Source organism: Triturus cristatus, chromosome 11 (genome assembly GCF_964204655.1).
Source record: "Triturus cristatus chromosome 11, aTriCri1.1, whole genome shotgun sequence".
Classification (NCBI taxonomy): domain Eukaryota; kingdom Metazoa; phylum Chordata; class Amphibia; order Caudata; family Salamandridae; genus Triturus; species Triturus cristatus.
In genome coordinates, this window is record NC_140594.1 from 169,145,818 (window position 1) to 169,163,409 (window position 17,592).

At 43.1% G+C, this 17,592-nt stretch overlaps 1 protein-coding gene across 1 annotated transcript in view; it reads right to left on the bottom strand.

The window, feature by feature from the left end:
- The window catches only part of LOC146783837 (P2X purinoceptor 7-like), a 580,759-nt gene that overhangs the window by 527,821 nt on the left and 35,346 nt on the right, over positions 1-17,592 (bottom strand). Inside the window, exons 3-4 of the mRNA XM_085635364.1 lie at positions 15,715-15,851; positions 10,385-10,517 (exon numbers count right to left, since the gene is read on the bottom strand). The gene's annotated coding sequence lies outside the window, so the exon portion shown is untranslated. The remainder of the gene's footprint in view (positions 1-10,384; positions 10,518-15,714; positions 15,852-17,592) is intronic.

The following is a 17,592-nucleotide window of genomic DNA, read 5'->3' on the forward strand; positions in this document are numbered from 1 at the left end:
CCAGGGTGGCTGCTCTGCGTCAGGTATCGATTATTGGAGCTGGTTGTTCCTCAGTGGTCTGCCTCAGTTGAGATTGAACGCAGTGTATGCACTACACCTACCTGCTAGGCGGGAGAGCCCCCACGGGGCAGTGCAGCCGGGCGCGTTGATGCTTGCTGGTACGTTCTGCAGCTCCTACCCACATCCGACAGCGTGCTTTGGCTAGGTGTCAGTCTCTGCATGGGTGGGTCAATGTGCCTCCTGTTAGTCCCAGGGTGTATGTGGGCTTCTTTTCGAGGATCTCTGAGTCCCCGCTATGGCCCACCTCCTGTAGGCGGGCAGGTCGCTCGCACCTCCCCAGCAAGGCGCGAATAGGCGTCACTAGCAGTGGGTGTAGTGGGGCCCGTGTGTCTGACCTCCACTGCTCCTCGAAGAAGTGGTAGGCACTTTGACGCCGGTGATGCTCTGGCTCAAGGCAGATGCGGGGCATAGTTCAGAGGGATTGCAAACTGTACAGGCCGAGTCCAATGGTCGAGGCCCAGGTGGTATACTCCTGCTCTCCCCAACAGTCGGGTAGGATCACAAGCCTCCACCAGTGTCGGTATCGCAGCTGCCAAGGGGAAGAGCTCTGCGGCGGAGAAAATTAGGGACGCCTTCCGCGGTTCGCACCTGGCAGACCGTAAACAAAGGGCCGCGGGCCCGCAGCGCCTTGTCGTGGGTTGTTTACTGTGCTCAGTGGAATGCCACAGTGGCCACGCTGCTTCCCTGTGATGGTGACGGGGAGGTCCCCCATGTAATGTCCAGTCTCTTGCGCCCCAACGGGCCACCCCGGGGTGTCTGCCGGTGGAACTGAGTCTCCCGGCCCGGCGTAGGTCCGGCCCGTCGCTGGTTAGTCGCAAGGGCCAGCACAGCCTTTTTTTCCAGAGTTTTTTATATAGCGCAAACTTGACCCGAATCCAATCAGGTATGAGAGCGCTTTACAAAGCACCAGTTACGTTACATTAGGACACACATTCATTCTTTGTTAGGCACGGGGAGATTAAGTGATTTGCCCAGAATCACAGGTTGTTCAGTGTCATTACCGAGACTCGAACCGAGTTCCCCAGGTCCGAGGTCGAGCGTCCTAGCCGTTAGGCCAACTTCTCTCCCCGTTGGCCCAACTCCTCTCCCCAGCCTTATCTCTGCCTGCTTCCTTTACATGGTTCGCTGTGCGTGCGAACCGTCGGGTGTATCCAGTATCAATGTGCACCGTGGGGTTTCGGCCCAGCAGGGCGGTTGCAGCTGTTGCCCGCGCTCTGGGCGCCCCGGAGTTCCGCACAGCTTGCAATCGTGGGCACAGTCCCCAACTGTGCGTCCTCGCCTCAGTTCCTGCTCCTTACTTATGTCACTGCAGGTATGTCTCGAAGCTCTCCTCAGTAGTATGTTGGCAGTTCTTTGCCACCAGCCGCGTTCTTTCTCAGCAGGCGATGGCGGGCTTTCTCCTCACTCGGCCTAACCGTTAGCGTCTTGTTATTTAGGCCGCGGACCGTCCCGGCGCTCGGACGGCTCGTCACTGCTTCTGGCGTGCTGCAGGAGATAAAGATTCTCCAGCCCTTCCGCCGCTTTATGCGGATGATTGTAGCACAGGTCCCACCGCAGTTTCAGGATATTGATGAATTTTTCCCTCCAGGGCTGACGGAGCCTCACTACAGTGTGGTCATCTTGTTAGCACGCCCTCTAGTGCCCCCGCATACATCAGCAAAACTTTGCTTCTCCTTTATAATGATAGTTTCAGTAGATTCAGATTTTATTAAATTAGCAAAGTTAATTAAAACCATTGCAATAAAATGACACCGTGGCGTCTTTACCACGTTAAAAACAAAGCGAAGCAAACCATCGAATTCATAACACATGTTTCTAACAAGGCAATCTTGTACTGTGACCATAACAGTAATTATAAGCTTCAAAATCAAGGATAAAATGAGCCTTATGGCTCAGTTTGGTGAAGAGACACTAGGACAAAGTGCAAAAATAGTCTGTGATGAGTTTTTGGAAGGAGGGACCGGTTGGGGAGAGGCAGGAGAGGGAGAGAGCAGGTTATCCAAGAGTCTCACATATTTTCCGGACCTTGCAAGCATTTGAATATCTGTGCAAGTAAAACACAGAGCAGATGCCTCCCAACATGTGCTGATGCCCCTTTTGGGATATAATGGTTTTAGAAGTCTTCAAGGAGCGTCTAGGGTGGGACAACAGCACAGAAGATGCAGCCATGATTCAGACCTGTAATTGCACAGTCTACAAGCCCCCTCCTCACCAGATGGAGCCCATCGGTTGAAGGCAGTGGAGCGCAGACCTAGAAGACGCATAAACATTAAATTTTTGCGGGCCACTGCCTTCAAACTATCAAAAAGGTATGGTTGCGGTACCCCAGGGAGGTATGAATCGTTCAAGGGGAGCAATATAGTTGGCGTTTTTAAAACCCAAATGTCCATCTGGTGGGAGATTTGTCTTGCCTGCTTGTTGATAACCCTTTTGCAGACTGTGTATGGAATAGAGTCTGCAGTTAGTGATGTTTCGTCAATATGTAGTGTTCTTATGGCTTTTACATTTGACGGTACCATGGGTTCCCCGAGCTGGCAAGGGTTACTTTTAACCGGGTTTTCAGTGTATTATCTGCGGCTTTTAGTACCCTTATGTAGTACTTCAGGATGTCAGCCTCACAGAAAATAGATAATCTTTGGAGGCCCAGAATAATTCGGGAGACGAAAGATTTTTTTATAAATGGTGACCTGGGCGTGGTCAAGACTGGCAGAGCATGCATCAGGAAAGGCCTGGTGCCCATAACTTAGGGCAGGAAGAAGGGTAGCTTTGATCACCTTCAGTAAGTGTTCGGGGAAGGGACTACTCAGGGACTGGTTTAGTCGAGTCAGGCTATATGTTGTTGCTCCAGCTCTCTTTTTCAGGGCAGCTAAGTGGACTGATGATCTAGAAGACTCGCTAAACCAAACCGGCAGACAATTGTATTTTGATGTTGTTTTAATCTTTGCTGGCCCAATGTTCCCCATTAGAATTTTCGAAAATCAAAACCTTGGTCTTATCCTGTATAATTTTAAGAGCATTAGCTGTGTTGTATTCGTTGAGCTTACACAAGGCTCGTTGGATAGTTTCAGTAGTTTCAGAAGTATTTGCAGGTTCGTTGGACTTGCCAGAAATGCCTGGAATCCCACACAGTTTTCTTTCCTCTGGATACCATTTCTGAGATTACACAGAATTAAATTGTATTGAAGGGTATTCTCAAAATATTGAGGGATCTTGCAGCATAAGTGTTATTTGAGAATTACATCAAAAGATTAATGTCACTCACAACAAACTGGATCTTTTGTTTGTGATAGCCTACTTAATTTTCCAACTCACTAGTCTTGTCACTGTCCATTTAAGATTAATTGGGAGGATCTGTTTTTTTCCAATAAAAAGTTGTGTTCTCTTACAATGTGTATCTGTAAAGCTTTCAATTGCCCCTAAGCCAACACAAACCAGAACAATCTTTTAGAGGTATTTGTTTAACTGGATTTAGAATGCCAAATGTCTAGGACTTTCACTGTCACAGCCTGGCATCAAAGTGTAATTTTCTTTATTACTAAAAGCTGCATGGAATTTAAGGCATTTCTTAGCGATGAGGCACTTTGCCCCATGGTATTATAACAACTTCTTTACTTGCCATCCCTTCTTCACTGCTGGAGTCAATGGACTTCAAATACTTCCCACCTGCGTAAGCACAAACTTGTAATCCAAGTCATCTCACACCAAGCCCTGATCTATGTGGAGAGCCACATTTCCCTTGATAGACTTTCTTGAACCTCTTCCTTGAATAGAGTTTGGTATGCAACTTCCATTCTGTTTTCTCCCCTCCACTGCTTACTTCCACCTCCTCCTGTTGCACCTGTGTTTCTAAACCATAAAAGGGAACGACTTACCATACTGAAAGTACTGCGTTACTGGTTTTGATATTGAACTGTTAAATAGATTGTTGCTGTTAAATACAAGGCGTCTAAATGCTTCTGGGTGCACGTCTTCTCATGCCACAAATATTTTAAAAAAAAATCAATATCAGTTATACTGTTAGTATTGTCATGATATTGAATAACAGTTTCAAAACCGTTCATCACTTTTTCATTTCAAGGCAGAAGTGCACCTTCTGCGATCAGTGGACTTCAGCTACCAATTTTATTAATATGTGCCACATTAGGTAACACACTTGTGGTTCCCTATTTGTGTGAAAGGAATTCTTACTCTCTTATGTGTAGCATACCTCTAGGTAAATTTCACTTAGAACGCTTACATACATTTTTCATACAGACTTAACAGCAAATTTGTGGTCTTATGAATAGCATAGCAATATAAATGCATATAATCAAAAAGACAGATTTTATTTGATATTTTATATCAGTCAACAAAGAGATTTTGGGGGTGTTAAAGGGAGCATAGTCGATGTACGCTGGCCAGCAAACCAGACTTTTCTCGAATTCCCACAATCATGTTTTTGCAAGAGGATTTGAGAAAATCCGGATGCCTAGCTCATGGAAGCTGTTAAATGTAGGCTCTCAGTCTAAATTAATGACACCCTTGCTACTCTTTCCACACAACCTAATCTATCTAAAAGGATATACTCTACTACTGAGCCAACAATACATGAACATTTAACGCACACATGGTCATCTCCACCTTAATTATCAGATTCCCACTGAATTGGTTCATATCTGTCTTAATCTCTAGTACAATCTTAGGCTATCTCAGTTTATATGGCATATTTTGTGGTGTTACAAAAGATGATGGGAAACGGCAGCTGACACATGCCCCTCAGTCCCAGTCCTAATTTTGTACAGGACAACTGTGGGTCGCAGATGGCAAGGGTGCAACTACCTCCTTGGGCCAAGTTGGGTGGTGATTTGGAGGCAGCAACACAGCCCTTTTTTGGCCAAGGTCAAGAGATTGTATAGATGGTGGAATTACACAAACCTGCCTGGTCCTTGGGCATAGCCAGTGGAGATGCAGTCACCTCATTCAAACATCATTTTTTTTTAATGTGGAAAAAAACGGCCATGATATTTTCCTCAGTCTATTAAAAAAAAAAGAATTAATCTGCGGTGGCCGCTTTACAGTGAGCATTCGAAATAGAAATAAAAGAAAATAGTCTGTCCTTTTTTTGCAGGGTTTAATAAGCTTTATTGAGTAAATAACAACTACATAAAAAATTGGCCTTCAATAAACAAAATATCTGTGATAGAAAAGAAAGGGAAAACAGGCAATAAAACAGAGTAGAAAGCTATTTTCATTTTGACAATAACATACGGAGGAAGGGAGGGGGGGAAAGGAAAGGGGAATAGAATACAAATCTACAATTGAAGATTGTGTTACAATAATAAACCTACTTAAGGAATAAACAAGTAATTAGAACATCTAAAATGCAATTTAATAGTGAAAAAAAAATGTAGAGGAGAAAGCAGACAATAGTAATTTATGGAGACTGAACATTTTCTGAACGTTTACGTAATACACGAGTTGTAACCTTAGTTAAATAGTTAGTTAATGATGAACAAAATAAATTCCTATTTACAAATGGTTTGACAGAGGAGGCAAAAGCGATATCCAATCTGTGGTAGTGACAAACATTGTTCCACCAGGTCTTCACTGAAAGTTTAGTTGAACATTTCCAGTTTAGAGAAATTTGCTGGAAGGCTTAAGCCAACATCAAGTCAAATAAACGTTTTTCATGTACAGACAATGCCAACGACTCTGATAAACTTCCTGTAAAAAGAATAGTATTTGATAGAGGAGTATGCAAGTTGAAAATAGGTGAGAAATGCGACCAAATATTCTGCCAAAAGGGAGATACAGCAGGACAGGAAAATAGTAGGTGCATCAAATTAGCCAAAGGAAAATGGCAGGACCAGCAAGCCTTGTTATTAGTATGTGTAAAATTAGCTATGGACGAGGGAGTACAATATAGCTATGGTAAAGAAAGAACATGGATTGAGTGGTGGAGGCAGATCTAGAGTTCTTCAGAGACCTAACCCATAACTTGTCCCAGAAATCGATGCTCCAAACACAGCCCAAATCCGTCTCCAATGTAGTCTCTATCTTAGATTTAGGACGGACAGCATTTTGGGTAAGATGTTTATAGATCAGGGATGCTTTAGGAAGCACAGCTAACACTCTGAGAAGTGGATCCACTGTGGGTTCAAGCTCAATTGAGGGAAGAGAATAAAACACATCTAGAAATATTCCCATAAGAATTGAAAACTTGAGCCAAAACGAGTGCGGGCATTTAAAGGTGCCCTGGAATTGAGGAAAAGAACACAGAGATAAACCATGAAACATGTCCTGAACCCAGATAATTCCCCTAAGTCTCCAGGATTTCCAGTAAAGAGGTCTATTTTTAATGGTAATGAGACGATTGTACCAAAGACGAGACTGAAGAAAGGTATCCCTAGAGATAATTTCCAATTGACAGTGAGTTTTTAATAATGAACAAGCGTGTTTGAACAGCGGAAGAGAAGTGACATTGATTTTTGTAGTAAAGGCAAGAACTTCCTTCATAGAAAAAGGCGCAAGTAAGGATCGTTCAACATTGAACCGTAAAGGTGTTAAAGGGGAGACTTTAGTAAGAAGCCGTTTAGAAGCTACTTTAAGACAAAATGCCTTGTGATAGATTTGAAAATAGGGAAAGTTCACTCCTCCCGTAGATTTAGGTTTTCGAAGATGTGACAGGGAAATTCTAGATTTTTTATTGTTCTCTTAAAATTTAGAGAGGAGGGAGTCAATTTAAAAAAAATAGACATTTGGGATATGAATGGGAATCATAGAGAAAATATATAATAAAATAGGAGTCATCATCATTTAATAGAATCAAGACATGCCCTCAAAGAAAGAAATAGAGGGTTCCAGGAGGAGAGGAGTTTAGAAATACGATCTAGCACTTCCGTCATATTAAACCAAATGCCTAAGTATTTTATTTTAGAACTATTCCATCGGAACCCAGTAGCTTCAAAATGTTGTTTGAAACAAAATTTGGTGATGGGGAGAATTTCTGTCTTGTCAGAATTAATCTTAGAACCTGAAACTAGGGAAATATCTGAGATTTTTTGTAATAGAGGAGGAATAGAGGTTTCAGGATGAGAAATAAAGAGTAAGATATCGTCCACATAAGCAGATAACTTCAAATGTTGATCACCATAGATAAAACCAGAAATAGAGGTATTCTGGCGGATATGCGATAAAAAGGGGTCAAATGATAAAATAATTAGAAGGGAAGAAAGAGGACAACCTTGTACACCCCGTTGGTCATAAAAATTTTTAGAAATAAGACCATTAACTATAACAGAAGCCTTAGGAACCGAATATAACAGAGAGATTGAAGAAATAAAGTTAGGACCAAAACCATGCCAATGAAGGGCTTTAAATAAAAAGGACCAATTCATTGTATCAAAAGTGTTTTCTGCATCAATGGAGACTGCAGCTAGAAGATAGGAAAGAGTTGGGGACTTATTCAAATATTAAATAGTAAACGAGAATTGTCAGAAGTTTGTCTGCCTTTAACGAAACCACACTGCTCTAGACCAATTTGTTTTGGTAAAAGAGGTTCAAGACGCAAAGCAAGCAATTTGGCAACAATTTTATAATGACATTCACTAGAGATAAAAATATTGTAGCTTCTAAAACGGTGCCCTCTGCCTTACCAGTAGCTTGAAAGTATTGAAAGAGCTGGAGGAGTTTTGGGAGAAGTAGATTTGAGGAGTGTAAATAAAAGTTTACTGTGAACCCATCTGGGCCCGGAGTTTTATTTTTCTAAAGAAGTCTTAAAGAATGAGATAGCTCTAGGATGGATATATCAGATTCTAGAGGTGTGAAGTCCAGGTCTCATGAGAAAGGGGTGGAACGTGACTAAGATAGGTGTCGATGGAAGAGGTATGTGAAGAGGCCTCTGGAGTATATAGAGTTTTATAAAATTCCATAAATTCATCTAAAATGTCCTGATCTTTAAAAAGAAGTTTTCCATCCAATGAGTGAATAGACTATCAAAACACGTTCCTTCCGAGATTTTAGGTAATTAGCCAGAAGTTTGCCAACTTTATTTCGTCCACCATAATACCGAGCGCTACTACGAAAGTCGAGCTTCGCATGAACAAGCTCCTGTAAAGTACAATCAGATGAAGAAGTATTAAATTGGGGTTCTAGGCATTTGATATTAGCTAGCAAAATGTTATGCTGATTAATTAAGTGATTCTTTTTCCTGGAAAAGCATCCTATATCAATGAAGGTGAAGCATTTGGAGCTGAAACTAGAGAAAAGAATTCCTCCGCAAAGGAAATGAAAGAGGAAGAAAAAAGTGGATCTTCCAAAAGAGAATTATTAAACCTCCACCTAGAGGACTTGGGATGTGAGCGGAGCAAATTGAAATCAGCAATAACCGGGGGATGATCAGAAATTGTTCAATTGAATAGGTTCAATTGAGGAGGAAATAAGGTTCTGTGCTATGCGCTGCGGTCCAGGTGTGTGACAGTTTTACAGTGGTAATAGCCATGTATGCCCGGTGGCCGCGGACTGCTGTCGAGCTGTGGCCCGAGACGGCGATGCCCCCCTCAGAGCTGAACAATAGGGTCTTTGTGTGGTACTACTGCCGCACGGGAGTAATCTGCATGGAGACGCTCTCGTGGTGTCACTGGTACAGCATTGCGGTGTCAAGGCTTTAGAAAGGAAGATGTAATCTAATTGGGTCAGGGTGCCATGTGGGAGAGAGAAAAAAAGAAAATTCTGTAGTATCAGGGTTACAGAGTCTCCAAGCATCCACAAGATGTGTCTGAGATATTGTGCTTTGGAATTGTTTATGAGTCTTGTGAGGGATGAAACGAACTTGGGAGTGTTGATCAATGAAAGGGTCAATTACAATCACCTCCTAGTATAAAAACATTCGCTATTATGTTGAATACACTTTTTTGTACTATTAGGCCAAAAAGAATAATCTGGTTGAGTTGGACCATAAATGTTAAACACTGTTAAAGAAATATTGTTAATGAGCAACTTAACTAATATGTATGACTAAAGGTTAGGCCCGCTCCCGGAACACATGGGCCTTTTTTCATTGTTCTGCTACATATTTGTTTTCTGATGGAATCATGCAGTAATGCTAGTGTTTTTTCCGCACAGTAGGGCATATAAAAAAGCGTCTGTTTTAATTTCACTCATTAATCAACGTCACGTTCCGCATTCACTACCGCTCCTCTCTCGCATAGAGCACGAACACGACGGAGCTGAGTCACATTTATTCTCTTGTACCATTTCGAAGCTCATTACATTGTCTACGTGTTTGTGTGTATGTCTTGTGTTTTTACTCCTAACAGGAACCACGGCACTAGAGGAAATCATCCACTTACACATACCACACCTTAGCGAGTGCGCCACATAGCTGGTCTTCACATTATTTTGGCCACCTTAATTCTTCACTCACTTAATTTTTCACTATTCTATGGTCATGATGAAAGCCAGTATAAACACGAGGCCTGGCTGAAACATGTTGACTGCACAGGATATGGGAGTCCTTAATCACCTCCACTCATATCCACCGCCTTGTTTTTAATACTGCCAAGGGCCCATTATTAAAATAGTCCTGAGGATATCTGAGACCCTTAGGACAGTTTTTTTAATTCACACTCTCTTCACCATCACAACACAATCACAAAACAAAAAAACCCGCTCTGCTGTAGTCAGGCGTCGAAGCACACCCGAGATGCACTCGGTGCTTTGGGTGGGACCCGATGATGAAACATGCCACCAACTAGGTTGGTGGGTGAGGGTCTTCTTATGAAAACAAATGTTTTCCTGCCCTTAAACAAACACCAGGAGCTTCTACCGACTAGCTAGTTCCCCTTTGATTCATACATATTAACCAGGGGGAGTGAACTAGCCCCTTTTCCTCTCTCTCTCTTTTGATATTAATCAACTTAACTAATAATCATCTTCCTTCCAAATTAGTTTCCTGAGATATAACAGAGCATTTCAATTGTTTATGACATAGAATAATTACCCCATTTTTCTTAGCGGTCGTATGAGACACTAAGACTAAACCAACCCAATTCCGTTTACATTACAAAGCCTCTGTCTCCATCAAGTGAGTCTCTTGCAATAAAACTAAGTCAGGATTATATGAGGCTAAATGGGATAATATTCTCTGCCTCTTTACAGGGTTAATAAAACCTTTTACATTACAAGATACAACTCTGAATATAAAAAAACTAATTACGTATAACACCACATGATCATCATTGATGTAAAGAAAGAAAAAGAATATTGAAAAAAGAAGTATATATAATTAAATATCCAGTAAGGTCAGTAAAAGAAAAGTTAGAAAAGACGACTGTGTGGTACATACCTGCAAGGGGGAACAAGCAAAGAACTAGGACTGGCGACAGACAATAAAGACGGCACATCCAACAGGGGAAGACGTACCACGTCAGAAGATCAAGAAAGGGCAGGGTTATGGATACGTAGGGATCCTGGATGACCTGTAATGATGATTAAAACAAAGAAAGACAAAAAGGATGACTATAAACAGATACAACCACCGAAACATAACCTTTAAAGGAAGTAACAAATGAGGATTAAAGTGAACGTTACATGGAACTTTCAAAATTATTAGAGACTGTCACATACGAGTCAAGTTATAGAAGAAGGATCAACTGTATCCATGTAGGCTGTGGAATGTGAATGAAGAAATTTTCAAAGATCTGCAGGTCTTCAAAAATAGAAGTGCTGTTTTGAAAAGTTACTTTGAACAAGCATGGATGAAATAAACCATATTGCGCACCCATGGCACGTAGAGCTGGTCTGAGATGAAGGAACTCCTTCCGACGTTTAGCTGTTATCGTGGAGATGTCTTGAGATAATAACACTTTAAATCCTGACCACAATAGTTGTTTCTTAAGTCTGGCCACGGTTAAGACTTGCAAAAGGTTAGTGAATTTAAAAAAATAGAAGGATCACGCCACGAGGCCTTGAGGGAGCAGATGCAGAAGAGAGGCGAGGACCCAGCCTATGGACATGTTGGATATTCAGAGATACTGAAGCAAGGAGGTCTAAAAGCTTCGGAAGAAAAGAGGTGAAAAAGGTCACAAGGTCACCGAAGGTTGTTGTGCCTATTTCTGTTTTCAAGATCCTCAGCAGATTTCTTCAAGCGTATCATCTCCCTCTCCAGAGATGAGATTTTTGTAGAGGTATCTTGAAGGGTACTCACGTGTTGTTCGACCGTGGACAACCTGGAGTCAAGTGTAAACCATTTAGTGTCCAGAAACTGTAGGCATGTATTGGTTTCCTCAATAAATGGGAGTAAAGCACGTATTTCCTCTAAAACATATCCAAAGAAACAGACGAAGCAGGTTTCGGTGGAGAAGGAGGATCTTGCTTAAGTCTTTTGTTAGCAGAGGAGGGTGAATTACATTTTGATGGCACAATGGACGAAGATACTGCCCTGGAAGAGTTAGAATGAGCCATATTGACAGAGTTATGCAAGTCATCCATAGGAGGCACCAGAGAGACTGAGTGCGACAGAGGCAGTCGAGTGGTGAACTTTTTACTAGAGTGTAGCAAATGTTTAGATCTGCCCATGTAATAAAAATATCCCAATCAATCATGTGTGAAAAAAACTAATTAAGTCTCCCTTTATTGAAAAATAAAAAGTAAAAAGGCCAGTGACGTGAGTTTTTATCCTTTTAAAATAGCTGGAGTAAGCCACAATGTATTAAGGAGCAAGTCCCAAAAACCAATATATAAAAACAATACCTCCTGCAAGGAGTAAAGCTGAGAGGAATTCCTTCAGTCACGAGGAGAAACAAAATGATGGCCGGAAGGCAGGAAATTATGTCCCTCATGGTTAGAGGACATTCCGCAAAGAAGAACTCCCCATGGAGGCCATATAATGGTACTGAAACCACCGGAATCCAAGATGCGACTCAGATCTGCACTCATTCTTAGACGAAGAGGACTTCCAGGCTAGCTGCAGACAGGTGTTTTGGTGTGGCCTCCAGGTCCTGTCCCTTGTCGTTGTGTCTTTCTGGCAGTTGTGGCCTCCGGGATGATCAGGGCTTCCACTCACAGAGATGTGACTTTCACTCAGTGTTGGAAGCAGCAGCACAAGTCTATTAAGCCTGCAGCAAACTACCAGTTGATTTTGAACACTTGTTCTGGTTCAGCCTTATGCAGCACACATGGAAACTTCACAAAAGACTAACTGCACCTCACCACAACATGGCTCACTGCTGGCTTCTCTCTTTGGAAAGTCAGCTTTCTCAAAGTGCTTCTCATGCTGGGATGTTCTTCCTAGACAATATCTCCATCTCCCCCTGCTTCTCTAGCAGAAAGTGCAGACTTCAGGGGATGTCCTTTCACCTTTGGCGACGAGTCGTCAGGCACAGGAACTCTTAGAGTATTCTGCAGGACATTCCTTTCCTTGGTAAAGAGGAATTTTAGACTGGAACAAAGTGGGACAGTTTGTATTATTCTTTTATGCACATTTTCCATATAGGCGATGTGGAGCCACTGTCTCAGGCTTCAGGACTGGTTTGGGTGGTTCTGCTTCAATTGTGATTCTTAGGCTCCTTCCAGACACAGCCTTTGTGCAAAGTGATAGCTCAGAGAGCAGGAAGAAATGTGCTTGGCTTTAAAAATGAGTATCCAAAATACAGGCACAATGAAGTGAGAGATCAGTGCACCCAGTTGTCGTTAGCCTTCTGTAAACGAAAAAGGACAAACAAAAAGGTGCAGGCCATGTCTAGAAACTGAAGTTGAACAGAAACTGTTGTCTCACCCATACCATCTAGTGCTTAGTAAGAACTAATCAGCAGCCCTTTGCTAACAAGGTCATCAATGAATTTCTAAAGGTAGACCTTCTACACCCTCCCACACTTCAGTGTCTGGGTTTCTACTTTCCAGCCATAGGAATGCAGGCAACACACAAACATTGCAAACAGAATAATATCACCATAGATGTTCTAAACATAGGAGATCTATATGCGTTCTGATGGCAGGACATTCCGGTGAAAAAATGTATTTACTGCTCACTCATAATATCTTATTACAAGCAAGTAGTAACATCACAGAGCTTCTGATTTTAAGTTCTGCAGGGTTTAAGGACTCCCTGACTGACTCCTCCATGACTTCACCAGCTGAAGGGAGCCATTTCAGCATCAAATGGTTCTCCAGATGGTACCTGCCTGCCCCGCCTACAGCTATGTCTTAACTGCTGGTGGAGCTGCATCCCCTTATGGCCATGATGCTTCTATGTTGCGTTTGCCGGGGGTAGGAGGGACCTGGACCTATTTCCACCACCTGTGAATCACCTATAACTGTTCCTGCTTGCCCACCCAGAGCACCAGAACAAACACAAGACTGCAAGTAAATCCGTACTGAAGAATGCAGTGCACCCAGTCTCCTTGTTCAGTGCATTCTGGAATTTGTAGTCCTGTTTTTGTAAAGACAAAACAAAAGTCCCAGAATTCAAAGCAAAGATGACTGGAATAAATACATGTCTGATTTGGGAGATCACAAGCTCTATCCTGGGGTAAAAATACAACGTAATATGATAATAGGATAATATAAACAACTACACATTTAATAGATAAATGCAAGTAACCTTAGAGAACTGTGACCTCATAAAAGGACAGGGCCTAAAGCCACAAGGCTTTATTCGTCCACAGAACTAGTGGACATGCAATATGTTTACAAAGTAAAGTAGGGGTACACTATACCATATATTATGTCGTAACCAGTCCAATGAACTGGAGGTTCAGTTACCTTAATTATGTGCCATGCCAAGACAGAGCTTCATCATGGAATAAGGCTGTGATGGAAGCCTTAAAGTCTTTTAAATTAGTTGCAGGCTCTCTATCCAACGTGCTAAAAATGTCTTACTTTCTGGACTGTGCATGGTATATCAATCAAGGGAAGCTCATCGAGATGGCTTTGAAATTGTTATTTATTGATGGCATATATATTGAAACTATTGGAATGAGGTTGGTGTTTTGGGACACGTTTTCCTAGCCTTCCATGAGGTTTCTGAGTATATATGAAAATCTGACCTGCCAACTCACATGGTAATATTGGCTGATGTCTCAAAGTGTGCACAAAGTGAGCTAGAAACCCATGCAAAGAGTAGCTTTTCTGTTTGTGTGTGGAGGATCTGTGCACCAAGTGTCAGTGTGGGTGTTTTTTCCCACTACATATTTTATTAGGTTTAGTGCACATACACGCCCTATGTGGCCCAGGGTGACATGTCAAGTAATGAATAGTAGATACCAGGTATGTGGATAAGAAAAGAAAATTCAGAACAAGAAAAGAAAACCAACAAGTTGCACAGACCAACCCACCCTCCCCTTACTAAGCCCGACAAATAGTCAACATGACCGCCAGTGGTTGGTTTCCTGTAGTCTGGTTCTCTTTGCCATCATCCAAACAACATTCCCGAAGGTCTTCATCGACCCCAGGGTCATGAGCGCGTATCAGTTCCAAAATAATTCCTCTGAAGACTTCCCAACTTTGCCAAATCTTAAAGTGCTTTTGAGGGATTCCTCTGGCCTGATAAACAGCCACCTCCAGCCCATACAGTGGTCCATGCTCTTCTTTCATGCCACCAGTCAAGGCCGAGTTTCTGTCTGAGCTATATCCCATTTGGCGAGGGTAAGACCCAGAAAAAGAAGTGCGCTTATGTACCTATTGCCCCCTATGCCCTCTGTGGTGAGGAGGAGGATAATTTTAGGATCCCTAGGTATGACCCATGAGAGGACCTCTCCCAGACAGGAGAGAACACTTCCCCAGAACCCAGCCAGTGCCATACAACTCCACACCGAATGTAAGAAGGTACCCTCTACCACCCCATCTGGAGGAAGCCACCAAGCCCACGCGCCATAATCGGTATTGCGTATAGTAGGTCCTGCATAGGCATTTACATTTAATAAGGCGGGCCGAGACCGCAGCCTCTCTAGGTGCCTCCAGGGCCTCTGTCCAGTCATCACTGTCTAATGTGTCTAGGTCCCTCTCGTAGGCTGCCCAAAGGGTGGCCAGTGTGTTAGTGCTATCGGTGAGCCAGGTTCGGTAGATTTTGGTGATTTTATAGCACTTAGGATCACCCACAAGGAGTCTGCCCTCGAAGGGATTGAATGTGTGGAGGGTTGTTGGTGTGTGGGATTTTCATCCTCCCCAGGATAGAGGCAGTAGCCTCAGAAGCCTTTTTTATTTATTTTGCAGGGAGCTTATGCAATGCTGCTGTGCTCCAAGCCAAACCGTCCGTTTGACCCCACCGCTTCAGGGTTGGCCAGGTGGTGATTGACTCAAAGCCCCACCTCATTTTAGATCATGCCCATCCGAAGCCCCCCCTTCCTCTCTCACAGTAGAATATTTTCGAAGATGGCAAGTCTTGAAAATAAAACACACAAAAGTTGATGGGAGGAATGATTGCAATTTGTCTAACCACTGAAAATCGCCCGGGGTAGCATCTCAACCTACCATTCTTTTGCTCATCATGCCACCTCAGTTTGGACCCAGACATATGCAAATCAGCCTTGAACCTGCGCCTCATGGGAAATGTCCAGCCCAAACTGCCAGACCAGGTCCTCACTAAAAAATATTCAGTCTTCCTAACTAGGACAGAAGGTCAATGGAAAACAATACATGATGCAGAGTTGTACACTCCAAGCCACTTACACGTATTACCTGAAATTATATCCTGAAGACACATTGTGGTCCGATGCTCTGTTGTCAAGACGACGGAATGTATACTTTGGGACACAATGGGTTGCTTTGCGGTCAAGATCAGAGTCCCAGTTAATCTGTATAGCCATGACACCACCCTAGAAAGCCAGGCCAAATGAAAAGATAATCAGTGATCCAAAGAGATAGTTCAAGCCTGATTTTCAAATTCAGGCTAATTATATTTCTATAAAACACTTTCTTTAAAAACAAAAGCTTTAACAAGCAAACCTTGGTGAGACAGTCAATATCAGAGCATTGAATGTAGTTTTTAATATACAAGATATACAAGATAGCAGGGTACAGAAAATGACCACCAACCGAAAGACAAGTGCCTGGAGAGGTATCAACTGATTTAGGCGCAGGGAAAGGAGTAGATTTGCTGGTAAACGCCTAATATTTAGTCCTGCTTGTCTGCTGCAGGTGAGAACATGCTCCTAAGTATTGTGGAAGGCATTGAAATAATAAGTATTTTCAGTGCCAATAATTCTGACTTTTGTATGGTGAAATGATTTTCAAGCATACACAGATTAGGTACCACACTATTGAATTTACTACAAGCTTCCCTCACACAAGATACCTAAATGAGGTTAATTGCTTTAGCTGGTCTTGTACGCAACATTTGACAGTTACTCTAACATGTCTAAAGAGTTGATTTATTTTGTCAAAGAAGTAGCAGGGACTTGGTGTCAATGTGGAAATGTGCCTTTTAATGAGCACACCGGTGCAGGGGTCACCCTTATCTTGTCCACAGGTCCGTAGACCAACAAAATAGAGATTGGCACTGAAGCTGGAATTCAAATAAGTTTATTAATCACTCATGAGTGGGACTACGTCCACACAGCACTCTCAAGTGCTGCCTGTGGTAGTACATTGAATACACAGACCATGGTGCTTATATACAGAGTTTGTTGCAAAGTAAGCATGTAGTTAGAAATAGAAGGTACAGGCCTACACAAGAATAGTTACCGACAAACATGGGCAGATGGGAGATCACTTAGTCAGCAAAGTGGGAGGGGGAACAGAACTATTTACATCAGCAGAAAATAGTTGACAGTTACATCTTTAGCCAGGTGCATTCTAGCAGCTACAGGCCTTTTCTCAGCACGCACATTGCTTTGGCTCAGTACAGAAGGAGCTAACTAAAGTTGATGACACAAGCAGAATAGAAGAGCAAGCAACAGTGAAGACGGAAGAATTACATAGCTAACAAAATGGATGCCACAAACAAGATGGCTTCAGCTTATGCTAACAGAAATTATTTCCGATTTCCACATCAGGGGGTGTGGTGGGCACAAGGGGGAAAGAGGCACCTGGCCAAGGAAGTGCAAAAACGAATAGAGAGGAAGGGGCAAAGAGACACAGTGGGTGAAAAGGCACGGGGTGTGGCCAAGCGAGCCAACATGGCAGACGCCCTGTAAAGTGCTACGGCCCACCACATCCAGTATCCTTCTTCATCCTTTTCAGTTCCCTATTTCAACAGTCCCGACTTACCCTGGAAGACACTGGAGACTAGGTGCACAGGATTCCCGGGTGCGCTGCCGTGCATCTGCTCTGAGGGACGCCGACAAATCCCTGCATTGATATCGGGCCTGGCGCGGAGCGCCTTGCACTGCCGGAGTGCCCTGGACTTGACTCGGTGGCTTGAGTGACACTGCTGTGGCCCGATTTACGAATCCCGTCACCAGTGGAGCAGCGAACTTGGTAGCGGGGCTTGGGTTTGGCTCCTTTGATATAACCGAGGACCTGACGATTTGAGGGGGATCGGAGGCTGGACAGCGTGCTATTAATCCACCCATATTCTGACCCCGGGTCTGGCGGTTGCAGCTGTGTGTGGCCCTC